This window comes from Pyrus communis, chromosome 12 (assembly GCF_963583255.1).
Source record: "Pyrus communis chromosome 12, drPyrComm1.1, whole genome shotgun sequence".
Classification (NCBI taxonomy): domain Eukaryota; kingdom Viridiplantae; phylum Streptophyta; class Magnoliopsida; order Rosales; family Rosaceae; genus Pyrus; species Pyrus communis.
Genome location: NC_084814.1, coordinates 10410307 through 10420754, shown reverse-complemented (window position 1 = coordinate 10420754; position 10448 = coordinate 10410307).

The window sequence follows — 10448 nt, the reverse complement described above, 5'->3', positions numbered from 1 at the left end:
AAGTATCAAGTTCATTGCTTTGCTTACTATTGTTTAAAGAACGTTTGTTTTATCCTTTACCTTTCTTTGTTAGCCAATACCCCTAGCCCCGTTACAACCCTTGACTTTAATCTTGAGTGTTATGTGTTTCAATTTGTGGAGTTTAAAATTGGTACGAGCATATGGTGTCACTGGTTCTCGCATTTAGGTAGTAGCGTTCCATTCATGAGATCATATCTAAACATGTTATTAACTCCGAAAAGTGCTTTCTTTGTCATACATATATGTGAGCATTCGTTTTCATATTTACATCTATCTTCTCACATATAACTAGTATAGGGTGTGTAGTCAGAAAATCTGTGTGAAAATTGAGTGCATATCTAGTAAGGAATTGAGGAAATTCTCTAAGGCATGTTACTACATTCAAAATCATGTTTTAATTGGTTATTTGTGAACTAATGAGTAGTGACTATGATTAAGTAAATGCTTAAGCGTAAAGATGGCTAAAATCTGTGGGAATGATGATTTTTAACATGTCATGTGCATTGGAAATCCCTGAGGCGATTGTTGGAAGGTGCAGGTTGTGTTTTACTCGTTTTACTTCGTTATTTACTTTGTTTCATTTTGTTTTGCTCGAGGACTAGCAAAAGCTAAGTGTGGGGGAATTTGATAGGAGCACATTTACGCACCTTAGTTTAGCTTGTTTTTGTGCATTTATAGTGTTTTTCCTTAGTAAAGTGGTCTTTTAAGCTAGTTCTATGTGTTTTCAGGTTTTAAGGGCAAAGTATGCATAAGGATGCATTTTGGAGCCTTTTGGAGCAAATTAGAGCTTGGAATGGACATCATATGCTTGGAGCCAAGAGGATGGACGAAATTGAAGACTTGAAGATGATGATTCCTACTTGAGCAAGGTTTCCTAGTTGAAGTAGGAAAGTCCCTGATGGAAGATGGTTTCCTAGTTGAATTAGGATTCCTAGAAGAATGAAGTTTCCTACTCAAATAAGGTTTCCTACTTGATGAAGGAAAGTCAAAATCCAAATGGTCTCAAGTGAAGCAACAAAGAAGTTTTCCAAGTCCAAGAAGGAAAAGAATTCCAAGATGAAGAAGGATTAGCTTTCCTAATCCTAATGCACAAGGTTTTCAGCCACAAAGAGGAGTCCTAAACACTTTAGGACACCTTATCCTAATCCTATAGGGATGCCATGCACTTTACCTTATCTTGGAGGGTTTCTAGAAGCCTTAGATGCCCTATCCTATCTTTGCCGTGGGTTTTATCCAAATCCCCTTAGTTTTTAGGCTTTCTAGAAGCCCTAACATTATCCCTACAAAGGTGCTGCACCCTTATCTCTTTTTCCCTACAAATTTGGCCCTTAAAACATGATTCTATGAACCTTATCTTATCTCCTACAAAAGTGGCGCCCCAAATCCTTCTAGAAGTGCCAATTTCTGCCACAAAACACTTTGTTTCTAGAACCCTAAAAATCTGGCGCCTCTATTCCTTTTCCTTTGGGGTTTCCTACCTTCTAGATGGCCTATTTCCTTGTGGATTTGGGTTATTCAAGTCCATATCTGATTACCCTAGGGTTTTAAGTGCCTATATATACTCATATTAACCCCTAGATCAGACCACCACCTCTCATACACATTCATTAATTCCAGAAATTCGTCCAACCCTCTCCACACCCTTGCCGCAGCCACCAAACACCTTTCTCCTTAGTTTAAAGCCTTGCCGCACCATCCCCTTCCCCTAAACACTACTACATCCCTCCATAACCATACATCCATACACCTAAGGCCCTAAACCTGTCCCTAGACCTTTGCCGCACCAAGGAGGAGGAGAAGGAAGCTCGGAAGTTCATGCAATTCAAGTTCGCGTCGCTGGAATTTCTAGGTGTTTCTTTTCCTTTGATTTCAATGTTTAAATTTATTTCTCTTTGTTTTGTGCGTATGAGGAACTAAACCCCCCCTTGGCTAGGGGGGGATTCGAAACCATGAACATACTTGCTATATGATTTGATTACTTCTAATTGCGTTTCATAAGTTGTGAATTCAATTTACTTATCTATGTGAATTACATTGATTTGTGTGTGTTGGTTGAGAGTGCACGCTTAATTATCATGCATAAATTGGATGCTAGGATATAAGGAAATTTCACCTAATCGTCATGGAATTATATTCACAAGTAGTAAAGGTTGATGATCTCAATCGCGTTAAGTAAATTCTTGGCATAAGTTTCATGCAATCATAGTAACAAGTGCTTCGTCAATGCTTATGGTTTTCATAGAACTTAATGATTCTTGCTTGTATCTCTATTATGCAATCATGTAGGGGACTTGTGGGGAATGTTTTGGGTTGTCGTATGCAATCATCCAATTCAATAACGTTAGGAAAATCTGAAGGTTAATTTAAGCGAACCTAATTAACTTGGGGCGTTGAGAATTCATGGGTTATTGAAAAGCAATTGGAAATCGTTTTATATGCAAGTATAACATGTGTGGAGATGAACCCCTTAGCTAGCTTCCCATCCATTCAATTCCATCAAATTCGTTTTACAATCTGTTCTAATTTAAAAAGTTGTTTTGTTCTTAAATTCGTCCAAAACCAATCCCCCTTTACTTTGTTGAGTCATAGTAGTTAGAAATCACTTTAGTTTGTGTTTTTAAGTGTCTTAGGTCAAAGTAAAACCAATTTTCGTCCAAAGTTGTGTCTAGTGTTCAAAACTGCCCAGATTGTGTTTTTAAGGCAGTTTTGAGTGTTTTGGTGCTGTTTTGAGTCTTTTGGTTTGTTTTGGTGTTTTAAAGTTTAGTTTTGCATTCTTTGAGTCTAGTATAGTGTTTTAAACTTGTTTTTACGTATTTGAGTCAGTTTCCAAGTGATTACCAATCCCTCCTAATCCCCGGTCCAGAACGATCCCTACTTACATTCTTCACTACAATTGATAAAAAGAGGGTTTAATTTGTGTGCGTATAATTCTCGCATCACTTACCTTAATGGATAACAATTGCTCGTCGGGGAATGTTTCTACAATAGGGTACGGCTCCTCCTCATGTATCATGCGGCTTAGGTGGTCAGCCACCACATTTTCACTTCCCTTTTTGTCCTTGATTTCGATGTCAAACTCTTGAAGAAGTAACATCCATCGAATTAACCGTGGTTTGGCTTCCTTCTTCGTGAACAAGTACTTTAAAGCTGCATGATCAGTGAAAATAATAACCTTAGTGCCAAGTAAATATGATCGAAATTTATCTAAAGCAAAGACAATGGCAAGAAGTTCTTTTTCAGTAGTTGAATAGTTCAATTGAGCGTCATTCAATGTCCGAGATGCGTAGTAGATAACATGCGGCTTCTTGTCCTTCCTTTGGCCTAAAACAGCCCCTAACGCATAGTCAGATGCATCGCACATTAGCTCAAACGGAAGACTCCAATCTGGTGGCACAATGATGGGTGCCGTGGTTAGCATGTCCTTGAGGAGTTGGAAAGCTGCCGTGCATTCCTTGGTGAAGTCGAAAGGTGCATCTTTTTGTAGGAGGCGGCATAAAGGTTGGGAGAACTTCGAGAAATCCTTGATGAACCTCCTATAAAAACCTGCATGTCCAAGGAACGAACGAACCTCTCTAACCGAAGTAGGAGAGGGTAAGTGACGCACAAGATCTATTTTTGACTTATCTACCTCAATACCTTTTTCAGAAATAATATGACCTAAAACTATGCCTTGTTTAACCATGAAATGACATTTCTCCCAATTTAACACAAGGTTAGTTTCAATGCATCGTTTTAAAATCAAACTAAGGTTATTCAAACAACCATCAAATGAATCACCAAAAAGCGCTGAAATCATCCATAAAAACTTCAATAATTTTCTCAACATAATCTGAAAATATGCTCATCATGCATCTTTGAAATGTGGCAGGTGCATTACATAAACCAAATGGCATACGACGATAAGCAAATGTACCAAAAGGGCATGTGAAAGTGGTTTTTTTCTTGATCTTCTGGAGCTATCACAATTTGATTATAACCTGAATACCCATCAAGAAAACAATAAAACGCATAACCCGCTAACCTTTCAAGCATTTGATCAATGAATGGCAAGGGAAAATGATCTTTCCTTGTCGTGGCATTGAGCTTCCTATAGTCAATACAAACCCTCCAACCTGTTTGGACTCGCGTAGGAACAAGCTCATTTTCGGCATTTGTCACCACAGTTACTCCGGATTTCTTTGGAACACATTGCACCGGAGACACCCACCGACTGTCTGAAATTGGATAGATCACTCCACAATCCAAGAGCTTGATTATCTCCTTCTTCACAACTTCCATCATTGGAGGGTTGAGTCGGCGTTGAGCCTCTCGAGATGCTTTGGACCCCTCCTCCAAAAGTATACGATGCATGCACGTGGTCGGGCTTATTCCCTTGATGTCGGCCAACGTCCAACCAATCGCAGTTTTGTACTCCTTTAACACCCTCACTAACTTACCTTCTTCTTGTGCCGTGAGTGAGGAGGATATGATGACGGGCAAGGTCTCTTGGTCTCCCAAGAAAACATACTTCAAATGGCTTGGCAATGGTTTAAGTTCAAGGGAAGGTGGCTGCACAACTGAAGGAATGGGCTTATTAGTTGAAATTGGAATTGAAATTAGGTCCGAAGACTTACCAGATTGTAGTGGCAATGACTCAAGGGCAGCCACTATCTCGACCATGTCAACATTAGGGGGCACGGCATGGTGCTCACCATGCATGCCGTGGGTATGCAATTGCCCTCCTTCCTTGTCTTTGAGTTCCATTCCTCTTGTAATGACCAATTCAAGTGCATCTTCGTTCAATTGTTCAAAATGGTCCTGCGCCAACGAATCAATTACATCAATAGCAAAACATGAATGATCATCAAGAGGGTACTTAATAGATTCAGAAAGATTGAAATTAATAACTTCCCCATCAAATTCCATTGTCAAAGTCCCATTAAACACATCAATCTTCGTGCGGGCTGTTTTCATAAATGGGCGGCCAAGAAGAATTGGCAATGACGGGGCATGGTTTGATTCTTCCATTTCCAACACGTAGAAATCCGCCGGAAAGATTAGATGATTAACCTGCACTAAAACATCTTCCAAAACACCTTTTGGATAGGCATTAGATCTATCGGCCAATTGAATAATCACACCATCATTTTTTAACTCACCTAGGTTCATAGCTGCATAAATGGAGTAAGGCATAACATTAATAGATGCACCTAAGTCTAGCATAGCATGTTCAAACCGATTATTGCCAATAACACAAGGAATTGTAAAACTACCCGGATCTTTGCATTTAGGGGGCAATTTACGTTGCAAGATGGCTGAGACATTCTCACTTACCTTTACAACCTCTTCGTTTGAAATTCTCTTCCTAGTAGTACAAAGTTCTTTTAAAAACTTAGCATACCTCGGAACTTGCTTAATTGCATCCAAAAGTGGTATATTGACTTGTACTTTTCGAAACGTCTCTAAAATGTCCTTTTCAGCCTCCTCCTTCTTTGTTTGCATGAATCTACGAGGAAATGGTACATTTGGAGGAATAACATTAGAAATAACCGAATTTGGAACATCCTTACCCTTAGAAGCCGAGTGGTGTACTTTGGGTGGCTGCGGCATGGTGTCTCCCAACCTTGCGGTGGCTTGCTCATGCTCCCCCTCTTCAAATTGCAACTTTTCGTCCTCCATTAGGGCTGAATTAGAGGGTTGTGAAGCCGTTCCAACTTGTTTTCCACTTCGCAACATGATTGCTTTCGCAGATTCGAATCCTCCTTTCGGGTTGACAACGGTTGAACTAGGCAACTTACCTTGCTCTCTAAATTGGCCCATGAACTCCGCAATCTGCCCTACTTGCTTTTCTAATTCATCAACCTTTTTGTCCCTATTTTGCATTCCCTGCGCCATAGAAGTTAGTAATTGAAAAATTTGATCATTATCTATGGACGAACCTGATTTGGGTTGTGTAGGTTGTGATTGGGGTGGTGTGGGTGCATATGGCCTTTGGTAGAACCCCAGAGGTTGCTGCCTAAATGTGCTTTGTTGTTGGGGTTGTTGTGGCTCCCTCCATTTGAAATTTGGATGATCTCTCCAACCGGGATTGTATGTGTTAGAGAAAGGATCACTCCTTGGTTGGTTTTGGTTCCCATAACCCACGGCATTGAGGGATTCCCACCCTCCGTTCTCAATCAATTGAGGGCACTTGTCCGTGAGATGTCCATTCATGGAGCACACGCCACAAACAGCCACGTTTCGTACCTTTGGGATTTCAACCACCTGCGAAAGAAGAGAAGTAAGATTAGCCATTTGATTTTGAAGTTCGGAAATAGCACTTACCTCGTTGACTTGTTGCTGCCGTGGCATGTCTCTTTGGCCAACTCCTTCGTATTGTTGAGCATTCAAAGCTCGGTTGGCAATGAGAGTCTTGGTGGCCATAGGTGTTTTGTCCACTAAAGCTCCACCCGCTGAGGCGTCTAGCATTTGACGTTCAATTGGTAGAAGCCCTTCGTAGAAATATTGAAGAAGAAGCTCCTCCTTCATCTGGTGCTGTGGACATGAAGCAACAAGCGTTTTAAAACGTTCATAATAAGTTGGAACTGATTCACCTTGATCTTGCTGAATGCCACTAATTCTTTTACGTAAAAGAATGACTCGAGAAGTTGGGAAAAACTTCTCCAAAAACGCCCTTTTCATACTCTCCCATGATGTGACAGTTCCGGGAGCCAGTTCATACAACCAATCTTTAGCCTTTTCCAAGAGAGAAAATGATGCGAATTATATAAGCACACAAATTAAACCCTCTTTTCGACAATTGTAGTATAGATATAAGTAGGGATCGTTCTAGGCCGGGGATTAGGAGGGATTGCTAATCTAATGAAAATTGACTCAAAGATGTGAAAATATGTTTTAAAACACTTTAAATAGACTCACAAGACTCTTACTAACTTATATGACTCAAAACAAACTTTAAAGACTCAAAACAACCAAAAACAACCAAAAAGACTCAATTTAGACTCTATGACTTAATTTGGACGAAAATACACTTGGTTTTGACTCTAAAGACTCAAAAAGACTCTTTTGGACAGATTTGGAACAAATAAGAAAGGGGGTTTTGATTTTGGACGAATTTAAAAGAAAACAAGTGACTTAAAACTTTAAAACAGATTTTGGACGAAAATAAGAAAAACTAATGGATGATGGGATAGCCAAGGGATACTTCTCCACACATGATACTTTCTAACATAAATTGATTTCCAGTTGCTTTTCCGATAAACCATGAACCTCAACACCCCAGATTAACCGTGACATCACTAATTAACCCTCAGATTTCCCTTAAGTTAGTGGATTGGATGACATCATACGACAACCCAAAGCATTCTTCAAAAAGTCCCCTACATGACATCATAATAGAGATACGGTTAAAGATCATTACGTTCAATGGAAACCATAAGTATTGACAAAGCACTTGTAACTATGACATCATGATACGCATGCTAGGAATTTACTTAACATGATTGTGAAAACAACCTTAACTACTTGTGAATATAAGTTTGTGACGATTATGTGAAACACCCTTATATTCTAGCCCCAAATTCAAGCATGCAAATTAAGTAGGCCTCCCTAATAAACATACAAGAATAAGTTATCCATCAAACGGTTAAGTAAATTGCATTCGCAATTTATGAAATCACAACTGGAATTAATCAAATCATATTATAATTGTAATCATGGTTTCAAAGCATCCCTAGGCTAAAACGAGTTTAGCCTCTCATGTTCATGACAAAACAAAGCAATATAGATTTAAACATTGAAAATAAAAGATAGATTACACCTAGACACGTCCAACACTCCAACTTGAATGTACAAACGCCCAAGGCTTGGTCTTCCTTCTCCTCCTCCTTGCTAGGTCACGGCATAAGGGTCTATGGTGAGTTTGTGGACGATTTTCTGGATTTTGGATGGTTTTAGGTATATATGGTGGTGCGGCAAGGGGTTATGGTGGTGTATGGAGGTTGGGATGGATGTATGGAAGTAGGGGAATGATGGATGGGTGGTTGCAAGGTCACGGCAAGGGTTGATTTCTGAAGGGATGTATGAATGTTGTGTGAAGGGATGGTTGTTGTTGTGTGAAGGGTGGTGGTTAAATGGCACGGCAAGGCTGTTTATATAGGCTAGTTTGGCACACTTAGTGTAGGAAAAGGATTGCCTAATCCTATTGAAAAAGGGGTATCTTAAGGCAGAAACCAAAGGGGATTGGAAATAGGGAATTCGGCTAGGATTTAGGGATTCTAGAAGGTTTTTGGTGCGGCACATGTATAGGGCTGAGATAAGGTTTCTAGAAGGGAAGGTTTAGGGCAGATTCCTAAACCTAAAGGGCCAAGGATACATGATATTTGTGTAGGAAAAGGATTGCAATTCCTAAACCTACAAGGAATGGAGTTCTTGCGGCAATTTAGTGGATAAGGCTTCTAGAAACTGAATTATGTGCTTAAATGTGTAATTGATTCTCCCTAAGTAGCTAGGTTTAGGTCCCAATCTGATTTGGATAGGAGAGAAAAGGATAATGTTAGAGATAGGATAGGATAAGGTTTCTAGGATAGGATAAGATAAGGTTTGGATAAGGTGGGATAAGGTTCCTTGTTTCTTGCTTCTTCCTTATCTTCATTGGAATAGAACTTCTTCCACCAGATTTGTAGCCTTTCCTAGCTCTTCTAGTCTTCAATTTCGTCCATCCTCATTGCTACATGATTAAGCTATCCAATCCAAGCCCAAAAATGCTCCAAATAGCCTCAAAATGCACTTTCTTGCTCCTTTTGCCATTAGGACCTAAAAACACACGAAAATACTTTAAAAGACTGAAATACATAGTAATTAACTCACTAAGTGTAAGGAAACAACACAACTAAGTAGCATAAATATGCTCCTATCAGAAAAGGGGAAAGCCTTCATCTTCAAAATGCTCCCATCAACATTCACCGGGGTCATACTTGAGCAAACAACCTCGAACTCCTTCAAGTGTTTATTAGGATCTTCCATAGACAAGCCATGGAACTTAGGAATATGATGCAATAAACTGGACTTGAGTTCGAACTCGTCAGTCTTGTCGGGGGCTGCCCTTGGATATTGAATGCATAGAGGCATGGCATTAACCAATCCCGAAGCGGAAAGCTCCTTGATTGTTCGGTTGTCGGCTGCCATAACTTGTTCTTCCTCAACAACCCTTGCCGTGGCCTCCTCCTCCACTTGTATTTCGTCCTCTTCAAGGTCTGGTGCAGGTGGAGGTGGTTGAGGCTCTTGTTGATTCTTCTTTCTTCTCAAGGCTCGCTCAAAATCGTCGTCAAAGTCTAAGATATGCGCATGAACCGGTTGAGAACTCCGAGTCATAAACTAGTGCCTAAAACAAGGAAACAAATAGGTCAGAAACTAAAATAAATAACAAACTAATAACACACGAAAATAACTAAATAGAAATAACAAGGGATTAGCAAAGTTGCTAATCCCCGGCAACGGCGCCAAAATTTGATGCGAAAATTAACTTAACACACAAATTAACCCTCTTTTGACAATTGTAGCATATAAATAAGTAGGGATCGTTCTAAACCGGGGATTAGGAGGGATTGCTAAATCACTTGGAAACTGACTCAAAAACGTAAAACAAAGGTTAAAACACTAAACTAGACTCAAAGAATGCAAAACTAAACAATAAAAACACTAAAACAAACCAAAAGACTCAAAACAGCCCCAAAACACTCAAAACTGCCTTAAAAACACTTTATGGGCAGTTTTGAGCACTTTCACTAATTTGGACGAATTTGGTTAACAACTTGAATCAAAACACTCAGAAACACAATCTAAAACATATTCTAACTAATTAGACACTCTAAGACACTTGGGGATTTGGTTTTTGACGAAAATCAAACAAACAAAACAAATATGTAAAATAGGCAGATTCTGACGAAATTGGTGAAATTAAGTGGATGGTGAGATGGCTAGGAGGTTTTTCTCCACACATGGCATACTTGCACATAATACAATTTCCAGTTGCTTAATCAATGAATTCATGAACCTCAACACCCCAAATTAATTAGGTACGCTTAAATTAACTATCAGATTTCCCTTAGGTCATTGAATTGAATGGAATTAGCGCATTGCAATCAAATTATTCCTTAAAAGTTTTCTATATGAAAGCGCATAATAGAAAGACAATCAAAGATCATTAGGTTCTATGGAAATCATAGGTGTTTGATGCGAGATTTATACGCACACAAATTAAACCCTCTTTTTGTCAATTGTAGTATAAGTATGTAAGTAGGGATCGTTCTGGACCGGGGATTAGGAGGGATTGTTAATCACTTGGATTTGACTCAAAAACGTAAAAACAAAGTTAAAAACGTTCACAAAGACTCAAAGGACTCAAAACAAGTTCAATAGACTCAAAACTGCCTAAAAACACTAACTAG